Genomic DNA, 13,425 nt, shown 5'->3' on the forward strand with positions numbered 1-13,425 from the left:
AACTCTAAAATTCTGTTGATTTGGTAAGAGTATTTTGCACATAGTCAGAATAATGTTTCTTGCTTTGTAATGAATTTGAGTTCATCCATCTATTATTGAGCCTCTGAATTTGAAAAACTGAGTCTCATATAGTTTGAGATATTTGCTGCCTGAATTTAAAAAAGCATGAATGACTGGCCATGTTACTGGCTTATTTGCCCCCTACTCAAATCCCTTTTCCCAAATCTTTGTGGACAAAAATCACAGACCACAGGGTCCTTAGAAGCAGGGAGGGTCCCTAATCCCCAGAATCATCTTTCAGATGAGACTGATTAGGAGGGAGTCAGGGCTATTAACCTCTCTTCTTATTAGCTCACACCCCTAGAATGCCAGGAGGAAGGAGCCTTGAAAGACAACATCAAATTAGTTTCAGTGACATCTCATTTTTTGCCAAATGGGTTATGTTGGTTTTTATTAAATTTTGTTACTTTCAATTATTGGTTTGGTGGGTTTATGTTTTAAAACTAATTGAACCACTTTCCTCCCCACCTCCCCAGTGGAAAATGATATCATCTGTTAGTGCAGAAATATCAGAGAAAATATTTTATTTTTAAGAAATATGCTTCTCCTACAAGGGTCTCTGGGAATTAAAGAAGATTGAATTGATTGTATTTGAATCAAGGTGAGTAAGTTATTTCCCACTGTGAATAAAGAATTATTTGTTTAATATTTTAAATTCCCTACATATGGGCTGGTGTCCAGTTGTGCCTGAACAAAGTATTTCCAAATCCTTGTAGGAAACTCTTTGTTATTTTCTTTCTGCCTGATACAGATGCCTAAGGAAAGTTTTCTAGTGAACTTTGGGAAAGTCTTTCTAGGCTTCTGGGTGGGGAATAGGACCTTTTGACAGTTGAGAAAATTACTTTGTTTTGAAAGAATCGAAGACTTCCCTTACAACTTCAGCCTTCTCCTCTTTCATTCTCTTCATCCCCTCAACAGGATTACTGGACTGGAAAACTGACTGTGGTTATAGAATTTGATGGTGGAACAGTTACTGAAGTTGAATTTTTCATCAGGGTCTTTCAGAGGTTAGTAAAAAGAGAATTTGTCAGGGGCTGCTGTCATTTATTGGATCAAACTCTGGATATAGGTGGAGACCCAAATATCAGTTTTGTATGCTCACTGAGATTCTTTGTATAGCTGTTTTTTCTTTTTTTCTTTTCTTTTTCATTTCCTCTTTTTTCTTCTCCCTCCCTCCCTCCCTCCCTCCCTCCCTCCCTCCCTCCCTTCCTTCCTTCCTTCCTTCCTTCCTTCCTTCCTTCCTTTTCTTCCCATTGCCTAGAATTCATTCTACATAGGTCCAACACCAGCATATGATCAGTTCATATTGGATGTTGAGCCAAAATGAATAGTCATGAGTCACTGAAGAGTTAACAAAAGAATTTATTAACTTAGCCCTCTAAATGCAAGGATATGTAACAAGAACACAGTAACACTGAAACTAATTTGATGTTGTCTTTCAAGGCTTCTTCCTCCTAGCATTCTAGGGGTCAGAGTTAATAAGAAGAGAGGTTAATAGTCCCCACTCCCTCCTAATCAGTCTCATCTGAAAGATGATTCTGGGGATTAGGGACCCTCCCTGCTTCCAAGGACACTGTGGTCTGTGAAGCTAGCAGGTGGGGTAGAAGGTGGGAGTGGGGAATCTTATCTTCATATAGAAATATGGCCGTTTAAATGGGTAGGGTGAAGTGACATCTACAAATCAGAGGGCTCTGGCTCCACACTGGATGATACCATTCATGCCCCTAGATGACCAGGAAGCTCCATCAGCACAGCTGTAGATCTCAGAAAGAGGTGTCAAGGGAAACAGTTTGGATCTTCCTCCTTCCCTTCTATCAAATTATTGCTTTGCTGTCTTTCCCCAACTCATGATGAGGTAAATGAAAGGGGGGGGAAACACAGATATTCTTCCTATCCCAACAGGCAGGGATTTCCTAAACCAAAGCTTACCTTTGCTTCTTCCTCATCTTCCCAAAGCCTGGGTGAAAACTCCAAGTGTGGCTATTTCAGGTCACTTACTCAAAACAAAACAGAGTCTAAGAATATTTTCACTAGTTTAAAGTGAGACCTGCTTGTATTCATAAACAAGAATATGTAAAATCAGAATAGTAAAGCAAGATGTCCAGAGCTTAGGAAGGTAAAAGGTTTGTTCATATTAGTTATCTCAGGACAACAGTGCTATTTAACCCAGATATCTTTTCATTTTCTCTCTTTCTTCTTTTGAAAAGCCATTCAATTCAACTAACATTTATAAAGCAGACAGATTTAATACTAGTCCTGCTCTGAAGGACTTTGCTATCTAATGTAGGAAGGACAAGTAGCAGAATAACTGACAAAAAGGAGAGCCTGATAAGTGCAAAGGGGTAAAATATTAGGAAAGCCTAGAGGAGGGGCAGATCCCATTCAGGGAGTTAGACAAAGATTCCTGGAGAAGGTGACTTTTGAATTGTGCCTTGAAAGTAGGGAAAGATGTTAACACATAGAAGTAGAAAGAAAACTCCTTCAATCAATCAATCAATGAATTAACCATTTATTATATTGTTCTATTATAAATTACATTTATTATATGCTCACTATATCCCAAATAATATGTTAAATTTTAAGGATGTTCATCCTTCCTATTGTCTTTCTGACAAATCCTTCCAAAGGTCAAGATAAAGAGCTTATATTCTTTTTTTTGCAAGGCAATGTGTTTAAGTGACTTGTCCAAAGTCACACAGCTAGGTAATTGTTAAGTGTCTGAGGTGGATTTGAACTCAGGTCCTCCTGACTCCAGGGCTGGTGCTCTATCCACAGTACCACCTAGCTAGCTGCCCCCCCCCCCCCCCGCCAAGGAGCTTATATTCTAATAGGGAAGACAATGTACATAATTCAGTATACATTCAAAACAAATACAGAATAGATGGAAGATAGCCCTAAAAGGGATGGCACATTCCAATCACAGAGAATAATATGAGACAAAGAAGAAAAATGCAGGATGAAACAAAAGATAGAGTCCACACAGTGCATTTGAAATATAGAATAAATGAAAAGTAATACAAAGAAAGGGATAGGTACATTTGGGTCAGCTTGTCTAGGTCCTGTAATGTCAGTGTCAGGATGACATCCATCTTCTCCCCAGTTTGATAGCTCTTTTCTTCTCCATTTTTCTTTCTCTTTTAGCTGTAGGACATATTTTAATCTCTTGACTTCTTTCATACCCAAGGGGTATCAATGCTACTGATCCAGGGCAGGAAGACTGGAAAAAGAATACTAATATTTGGATCTCATTTATCAAGTCTTTGAAATATATTTATCTATACTATCTTATACCATAATTCCAAACACTGACTTCTCTGTCTTATCCTTTATGCCATGACTTAGTTACCAAAATTATTGTTTTCCAGATATCTTTTTTCCAGTAGTTGGAGGGTCTTTTAAAACTTAGTCACTAATCGTTGAATTAAAAAAAAAATCTATCACTCAATTGGTGTCTGGAATGTTAAGAGCTTGCTCAGCCAGATAGGTCTTCCAAGGTTGGAGGGTATTATTTATCAAAGAAAGTGTCTGTCTTCCAGACTTTGCATGTTAAAGGATTATCTGTAAGCCAAAAAGTTATAAAGAACATAAGGCTAAGACATCAAACTTGTCATTATTTTATTAAAGTTTAAAATTTAATAAGAAATTTATGGATGATAATGTAATTCTAAATATGTTGCTTGGTTTATTGCTGATGCAGCACCAATGACCCAGAGCCTCCTTCTTCTCCTTACTAGCCAAAGTAATAGAAATAGAAACCTTTAAAGGTGTTCAGAGAATTCACCCCTGGAGCTTGACTACTGAATTCCTTTAAAGTCCTACAATAAGCACGATCCTGTTTTAGATAATTTGATGGGCCTTGAAGGACCTTAAATGGCTCCAAGGAGCTCTTCCAACATCTATTCATCATCAAGGTAACAAATAAATGAGGTATAATGCTGACCTTCAAGGAGTTGAAGATACATTTGCACAAAAGATACAGTAGCTTAAAGTATTAGAACTTAAAACTTAAAAAAAAATTTTTTTATTAAAGATATTTGAGTTTTACAACTCCCCCCATCTTACTCCCCCCTCCCCCGCCACGGAAAGCAATCTGTCAGTCTTTACTTTGTTTCCTGTTGTACACTGATCCAAATTGAGTGTGATGAGAGGGAAATCATATCCTTAAGGAAGAGACAAGAAGTCTAAGAAGTAACAAGATCAGACAATAAGATACCTGTTTTTTTCTAAGGGAATAGTCCTTGAACTTTGTTCAAACTCCACAGCTCCTTATCTGGATACAGATGGCACTCTCCTTTGCAGACAGCCCCAAAATTGTTCCTGATTGTTGCACTGATGGAATGAGTGAGTCCTTCAAGGTTGAACATCACCCCCATGTTGCTGTTAGGGTATACAGTGTTTTCTGGTTCTGCTCATCTCACTCAGCATCAGTTGCAAATCCCTCCAGACTTCCCTGAAATCCCGTCCCTCCTGGTTTCTAATAGAGCAATAGTGTTCCATGACATACATATACCACAGTTTGCTAAGCCATTCCCCAATTGAAGGACATTTACTGGATTTCCAATTCTTTGCCACCACAAACAGGGCTGCTATAAATATTTTTGTACGAGTGATGTTTTTACCCTTTTTTCATCATCTCTTCAGGGTGTAGACCCAGTAGTGGTATTGCTGGGTCAAAGGGTATGCTTATTTTTGTTGCCCTTTGGGTGTAAGAACTTAAAACTTTTAAACTCTTAGAATATAAAGCTGCACTAAGACTTTTAGGACACTTTGTATAATACAAATCAATTATAACTGCATAAATGCAATATAAAGTTATGAGATTATACAAGGGAAGAGATAATTGTATCTGGATGAGTGAGGCAAGAAAGGATCTGTGGAGTTGGTAGCATTTGAGTTCATGCATAAGGGTTGAACAGAATCTCAGTAGATGGAGATGAATAAACAAAAAAGCATGGAGTAGGAAAATTAGGAGTATTTTGGAAGATGATGATTAGTCATTTCCCCCTTTAAATCTCTTTTCCAGACTAATCATATGGAATTCCTTCAATAATTTTTCTCCCTTGCTTCAACCACTGACATCCAACCCAAATATCTGATCAGCTTCAGGCAGAATGAACTCTCCTTTTTTAAGTAGACCGTTCCCTTTCCCCATCATTTTGCACATTTCCAATTTAACTGCACTACAGAATACAGCTTCAAAACAAGTCAGCAAGAATGCCAGCTGTCCAACTCAACAGTCATGCTCTAAGATCATTTTCATGGACATAAAATAATTTCATTTTATTACACAGAAAAGTGAAAAGTAGTCTGTGAGTTTTTTCCCTAACCCAGAAGTTTTTTGCCTTCTGTGGGAATGATTTTGTGGCATTTCCCAAGAAAACCTGTCATTTTTGGGGAGCCAAAACCTACACTACATTTTTATAGATACATAATGCTCATATAACAGGCTTAATGTCAAGTTCAGTATTATAAGGTCTGGTAGATGGAGTGTTAGTCTTGAGGTCAGCAAGATCAAACTGAGTTAAATTCTCACTCTTGATATATATACTAGCTATGTGACCCTAGCCAGGGAAGTCACTTAACCCTCTGAGTCTCAGTTTCTTTATCTGTAAAATAGGGAGAATAATACCTCCTATCTCATAAAATATTTATTAAATCAAAATATTTCTCAGTTAAGATGAGTTATGCAAAGCATTTTGTTAAGTGAGTGATTATTATAAAGCATTTATGAGTGATTATTACTTTTTTATTTTTTTGTTTGTAGTGAAGACATAGTGCTTTTGTTGAATTTTTGTTGTTATTGTTTTCATTGTTGACATTTAAGTTGTCCTAGAATTCAGTTTGCACTCCCTGTTGTATTTTGCCTCAGGAACAAACTTGAATGAGGATAAATACAAAATCCAACACATGGACTAAAATAACTAACTAACTAACTAAATAAATAAACAAACAAATAAGCCAAACTACACAAGGCAGTGTGGCAAAATGGAAAGGACTTTGATCTTGGAGTCAGAGGTCCCAGTTTTCCTCCATTGTAAAAGGAATGTGTTGGGCTATATGGCATCTCTTCCAGCACCAGTTCTTTGATCTGATGATCATAGATGTCAGACATAACTATTATGTGAAAAGAAGCTAGTGGTCTTAAATGATCTAAGACTGAATGATAGTTAATACTATAACATGACAACCAAAACAGAATTCTTTTGCTGTTCAGTTGTGTCTAAATCTTCATGACTCCATTTGAGTTTTCTTGGCAAAGATGTTGGAGTCATTTGCTATTTCTTTCTCTAGCTCATTTTACAGATGAGGAATTAGGCAAATAGAGTTACGTGACTTGCCCAGGATCACACAGCCAATAAGTGTCTGAGACCAGATTTGGAGTCACTGTGATGAGTTTTCTTGACTCCAGATCCAGCACTCTATCTACTTTACCACCTAGCTGCAGATCTAGGATGCAAGGTGAAAAAGATCACAATTCCATTGGACGTTAGCTTAGTCAGACCATATTTCTAATATTTTGTTCAGTTCTGGGTGTCATAACATAAATATTATGTTGTCCAGCTGAAATTCAGTCAAAGATGGGTATTAGGGATTGTTGTGTGTGTGGGAGCACTATAAACTATCTTCATCAGGTGTCCTTGAGCACCAGAGTCTTATCTTACTAAGTGCAATGGGAATGGGAGTGGATTAGAGACTGGAAAGGTATTTAAGCACTGGTGTTTTGGTAAATAAGCTGAACACTTGGAGATCTTTGATGGAGTACTCGTCTCCTTTGTCATCCTTGTCTCCCACCCCTCCAATGCTTGCCTGGGGAAGATTGAGGGAGTCCAGGAAAGTGACTCAATATATAAGAGTCTGGAAAAGGGACTCAACAGAGGGTGTACCAGAATAGCAAGGGGACTGTACACCTCTGTAAACCTGGAAAGTGATGGGGCTGAATAAAATACCCAATTATTGGCTCAAATGCTTCTACTGTGAAGCAGGGTACAGGGTAACATTGCTAGCAAAGCATTTTATTAGCTTCTTCTTAGACACAAACAAGTCTGATCCCACAATTCTTAATTGAAGGCATTATATATCTTCTCATTAGATATAAGAATACCAGTGATTCCTCCAAAATATAAGCCAGTTGTATATTTATGTATCTTCTTACCATGTTAATAGATTGTATGTATCACGCATACAAAAACCTGCAAATACTTCCAATAAAACAATATATTGGTTGATGAACAGAAAGGATGTGCCAAAAAAGTATGAAAGGTGCAAAGAACAACCTTAATCCATCAATCAAAAGCCTTTATTAAATGCATTTTGTGTACCAAGAAAGTACTAATCACTGAGAATACTAAGCCAGAAATAAGGCAGTCACTACCGTCCTGGAGCTATTATTCAAATAAGGGATATATAAAATGAATGCACAGCAATTTTTTCTCTCTCTTTCTCTCTCTCTCCCCTCCTCCTCCTCCTCCTCCTTCTCCCTCCCTCTCTCTTCCTCTCCTATCTCTCCTTGGTTTTAAAGCCTTCTTGAAAAATTTCATTAGATCACAAGCATAAATACATGTATAATGTTACTTTCTTCCCATCCTCCCTCCCTCCCTTCCTTCCTTCCAACTCCCTGCCTCCCTTCTTTCTTCCCTTCCTCCCCTTTTTGCCTCCATTTATCCCTCCCTCCCTCCCTTCTTCCTTCCTCCCTTCCTTCTTTCTTCCCTTTTTGCCTCCCTTCCTCCCTCCTTCCCTCCCTCCCTCCCTCCCTCCCTTCCTTCCTTCCTTCCTTCCTTCCTTCCTTCCTTCCTTCCTTCCTTCCTTCCTTCCTTCCTTCCTTCCTTCCTTCCTTCCTCCCTCCCTTCCTTCCTTCCTTCCTCCCTCCCTTTCTTTTTTCTTTCTTCCTTCCCTCCCTCCTTCATTCCTCCCCCCCCTTTTACTTTCCTTCCTCTCCTTTTGCTCCTCCCCACCAACTTTCCAGCTGGTTGGGTCCATAGTGATCTGTGGGATCACTTTCCATTACTGGAAACTCAGATGAATTAAATATAAATTATTATAATACAATAATGAGAACAGTAATGAGAACAGCTTGCATTTTTGCAAAGAATACAGTTTCCAATTGTTATCTCATTTGATAATCACAGCAGTTCTGGAGGTAGGTGCTATTGCTACCCCCATTTTAAAGAAGGAAAAAAATGAGACAGGTCTCAGAGTGAAGGTCACAGAGTTAAATCCCAGTTTTGAGACCAAACCTTAACTCAGCACTTCCTGACTTAATGTCTAGTGTCTATTCACTGCAGTACTGAACTGCCTCAATCTAATCAATAAAATGTGTTTCACTCTTTTCAGTTCAAAGACTTTCCTAAGTACACACTGACAACTTTTTGGATTCCACTCTGTTAGAGAAATAAAAAAGGAGAGTTAAGAACCACAACATAAAATGGTTGTCAAATGCAACTCAAAAGTTTTGTTTTTAATGTTTCAACAATGCATGTCCACCCCTACATTGTATCTTTGTGACTTTTCTCAAGATGTAATTAACAAACTGTTTAATTTGACAGAAATAGAGATGTTTTTCTGGTATCTCTAAATTCCTATAGTAAAGAGAAAGGATACTTTAGTGGTAAGGACTTTTCATTTGTGGCTAAATCACTTTGGATTAATCTTAAGTTGCGTTGTCATGTTGTTCCCTTTCCCTGTTTTTCCTCCCTCTCCCCTACTTCCTCCTCCCCACCAACTTTCCATCTGGTTGGATCCATTCATAGTGATTTGTGGGATGGTTTCACACTGAGACAAACCATTACCAGAAACTCAAAAAAAAAAAAAGCGACCAAACAAACCCCAACCCAACCAATGAAAACAACAAAAAACACCTCAATCCCCAGATCCTTTTATGCCCCTCTATCACTTTTATGTCAAAGCCCGGAGATGTGGGAAGTTTATTTAAATTGGATTTTTCTAAGTTATGGATGAGTCACTGATCTAATGATCAGAAATTTGCTTTAAAGAGAGAGATATGTACAGGTTCTTCTTTTATTTTTTGCCAGAGGTTGATTTTTACAAAAGAAGAAAGGTCTGCTCAGCTCAGCATAGTATGATGGATGGACCACTGGCTTTTGGAATCAGAGAACCTAGTTTCAAATTGTGATTCTGATGCTTGTTATCACTTTGAACTTGGTCAGTTCTCTTAAAGACTCTAGGCCTCACTTTTCTCTTTCTGGACTGGATGATCTCTAAGCTCCTCTGAACTCCCGAGTTATGATCCTATAAACTGAAGAAGGGAGAAGAGAATTTTCTGTCTTAAATCTTTTTTTCATATTTTTTAATTTTAATTTTATTTTGAATTTTTTACAGTTTTCTCCTAATCTTGCTTCCCTCCCCCCCACCCCCCATGGAAGGCAGTCTTTTAGTCTCTACATTGTTTCCATGGTATACATTGATCTAAGTTGAATATGATGAGTGCAAAATCATATCCTTAAAGAAGAAAAATTGTGTATTGTGCCTGATTGTTGTACTAATGGAATGAGTAAGTACATCAAAGTTAGTCATCACCCACATGTTGCTGCTAGGGTGCACAGTGTTCCTCTGGTTCTGCTCATTTCGCTCAGCATCAGTCCATGCAAATCTTTCCAGCTTCCCTGAATTCCCATCCCTTCTAACAGAACAATAGTGTTTCATCACATACATATACCACATTTTGATAAGCCATTCCCCAATTGAAGGGCATTTACATTAGTTTCCAATTTTTTGCAACCACAAACAGAGCTGCTATGAATCTTTTTGTACAAGTGTTTTATTATACAATACTAAAATATTCTTGTTTAAGGGTAAGCATAATACTCCCATCTCCTCAAAATATAAACCCTCATGAGAAATAAAGCAAAGAGGAAAAAAATGTGTTTTAGTCTGTGTTCTGATACCATCAGTTTTGTCTCAGGTGGATCATATTCTTTATGATAAGTCCATCATAAAAGTTACTTCCACATTTTTTCACTTTTGCTGTTGCTTATTTTAATTCCCTCCATCCATTCCTCCCCACTACCATATATTATATTTTCTCTCTCCTTTCACTCTGTCCCTCTTCTAAAATGTGCTGTAGGGTAGCTGAGTAGCACAGCAGACTGATCACTGATCGGGGCCAAGGGGCCCCAAGACCACATACTACCCCTGAGACCCCACAACCATGTGGTCCCAGACAGGCCACCTGATCCCAGCCCCTTGAAAGAAGTAAAAAAGAAAATGTGTTATATCTGACTATTCTCTCCTATAATCTTCCCTCTCCTCTATCACCTACATCTCCCCCTTCCCCCTTCCCCCTTCTTTCCTTTTTACTCTGGATGTCTATGCCCTATTGAGTGTGTATGCTGTTTCCTCTCTGAGCATTTCTGATGAGTGTGAAGGTTCCCTCATTCCACCTTGCCTTCCTCCCCTTCCATATTATTGCAAAAGCTCATTGTAACAAAATATATATCTTTTATACAAAATATAATAGCCTTTTCCACCTCTGCTTTCTCTTACTCTCAGTGCATTTCCCTTTTTGCTATTGACTCCATTTTTCCAATATATTATATCTTCAAATTCAGCTCCTCCTGTGCTTCATCTATAAAGGTTCCTTCTACCTGCTTTATTAAATGAGGAGTTTCATGTGAGTATTATCAATACCATTTTTTCTATGCAGGAGTACATGCATGAAGTTTATCATCATTAAGTCCCTCATATTTTACCCTTCTCCTCCACTTTCTATGCTTCACCTGAGTCCTACATTTGAAGGTCAAACTTTCTGTTCAGCTCTGGTTGTTTCAACAGGAACATTTGAAATTCCCCTGGTTCATTGAAAGTCCACCTTTCCCCTAGAAGAGGATGTTGATTGATTCTCATTGATTCTCAGTTTCATTCCAAGCTCTTTTGTCTTCCAGAATATTATATTCCAAGCCCTATGGGCCCTTGGTGTAGTTGCTGCTAAGTCCTGTGTGATCCTGACTGCAGTTACATGATATTTGAATTGTATCCTTCTGGCTGCTTGGAATATTTTCTCTTTGACTTGGGAGTTTTGGAACTTGACTAAAATATTCCTGTTTTTTTTTTTAATCTATTTTCAGGAGAGATTGGTAGATTCTCTCAATTTCTGTTTTGCCCTTTGCTTCTAGGATATCAGGGCAATTTTGCTGTAGGATTTTTTTTTTTAAGATTTTTCAAGGTAATGTGGTTAAGTGGCTTGCCCAAGGCCACATGGCTAGCTAATTATTAAATGTGTGAGGTTGGATTTGAACCCAGGTACTCCTGACTACAAGGCCGGTGCTCTATCCACTGAGCCACCTAGCTGCCCCAGGATTTCTTTAAAAATGAGGTTAAGGCTCTTTTCCTGATCATAACTTTCAGGTATCCCAATAATTTTTAAATTATCTTTCTTTAATCTGTTTTCCAGATCAGTTGTTTTTTCATTGAGATATTTCACATTTTCTTCTACTTTTTCATTCTTTTGGTGTTAAAGTATTGTGTCTTGACTTCTTGTAAAGTCATCACATTTCTTTAACTCCATTCTACATCTGAAGGATTTGTTTCCCTCATAGAGCGTTCTTATCTCCTTTTCCACCTGGTCAATTCTGCTTTTTAAAGCATTCTTCTCCTCAATAACTTTTTGAACTATTTTAGCCATTTGACCCATGCTGGTTTTTAACATGTTATTTCCTTCAGCATTTTTTGGATCTTCTTGACTAAGCTGCTGACTTCTTTTCATGTTTTTGCCTGCATCTCTCTCATTTCTTTTACCAATTTTTCTTCTATCCCCATTATTTGATTTTTTTTAGTTTTTGCTAGGCATTGGGGTTAAGTGGCTTGCCCAAGGCCACACAGCTAGATAATTATTAAGTGTCTGAGGACGGATTTGAACTCAGGTACTCCTTACTCCAGGGCCGGTGCTCTAGCCACTGTGCCACCTAGTCACCCTCCCTTATTTGATTTTCAAAAGCTTTTTTAAGCTCTGTCATAGCCTGAGCCCAACTTTCATTTTTTCATTGAGTTTTTAGATGCAGGAGTTTGTATTTCCTCATCTTCATATTGAGTATTTTGATCTTTCTTGGGATCATAGACAAAGAATTTCTCAATGGTGTTCCTCTTTTTTCTCTATTTACTCATTTCTCCAGCCTGTGCCTGGTTTTTGGATACTTCCTGAGCTTTTGAGTACTATTGGAACACCCACTTTGGGTTTTTTTTGGGTGGGACCTTTATTCCTCTGAGGGCATATGCTTTCTTTTTTTTTTTTTAGGTTTTTGCAAGGCAAATGGGGTTAAGTGGCTTGCCCAAGGCCACACAGCTAGGTAATTATTAAGTGTCTGAGACCGGATTTGAACCCAGGTACTCCTGACTCCAGGGCCGGTGCTTTATCCACTATGCCACCTAGCTGCCCCGGCATATGCTTTCTTGCCTGTGCTTTGTTATGTAGAGGACCACAGGCACTCCCCTCTGCCCTGGAGCTGTGAGGAGGAGCCCTGCTATCTTAGTATGGAAGGCCAAACTGCAACCTGGATCTAAGTGTGGGCAAACTGCAGAGTCCTGCCCCAGGGAGAGCAGAGAGATTTCTGTAGTATCCCCTGACCCCCTTACCATCTGTAGCCTGTGTTCTGGAGGTTCTGGCTGGTTTCCCCTGATTCTCCTTTGCAAGTTCTGTAGCTGCTGCTACTCACTCCACACTCATTCTGGTATAGTGGAGTTCTCTCATGGCCCCTTCAAGCTGTTGCTGGTGATCCCTGGGCTGGACTAGGCTGTGCTGTGGCCAGGGCTTTTTTCCAACCTCTGGTCCTGGTGAAACACACCTTTCCCACAGAACTTCTGAGTTATCTTGGACTGGGAAACTATCACTCAGTCTTTCTGTGGGTCCTGCCCCTCTAAATTTTGGCTAGAGTCATAATTTGTTGGCTTTTGGAATTTTAGGGGAAAGGAGCTGGGAAATGCTGCCTTCATGCTGCCATCTTGGCTCTGCCCCCCATCTTAAATCTTAAAAGTCTCTTTAGAGTCTTTCAGTATTTCTGGCATTTACATGGAATAATCTTTTCCTTTGAAGAAATATATATATATATATATATATATATATATATATATATATATATATATATATATACAGACATTTAGTATCAGGACAGAGTTGTTTCTGTTCTGATATTCACTGCATCCTGATAGTCATATATAAACATATTGTGCTTTGGGGTCACCTATTGTGCTGGAAGAACCTGTCTCCAATAATTAGAAGACCCAAGTTCATTCATTCAGTAGATAATTAGATGGACAGAAGACTATAGGGAGAGGCACAATGTTAGAGAAGTGATATCCAAGCTTTTCATATAAAAGGATAAGACAAAGATGCAGATAACTATAACACACATTCAT

Source organism: Macrotis lagotis, chromosome 1 (assembly GCF_037893015.1).
Source record: "Macrotis lagotis isolate mMagLag1 chromosome 1, bilby.v1.9.chrom.fasta, whole genome shotgun sequence".
Taxonomy (NCBI): Eukaryota; Metazoa; Chordata; class Mammalia; order Peramelemorphia; family Peramelidae; genus Macrotis; species Macrotis lagotis.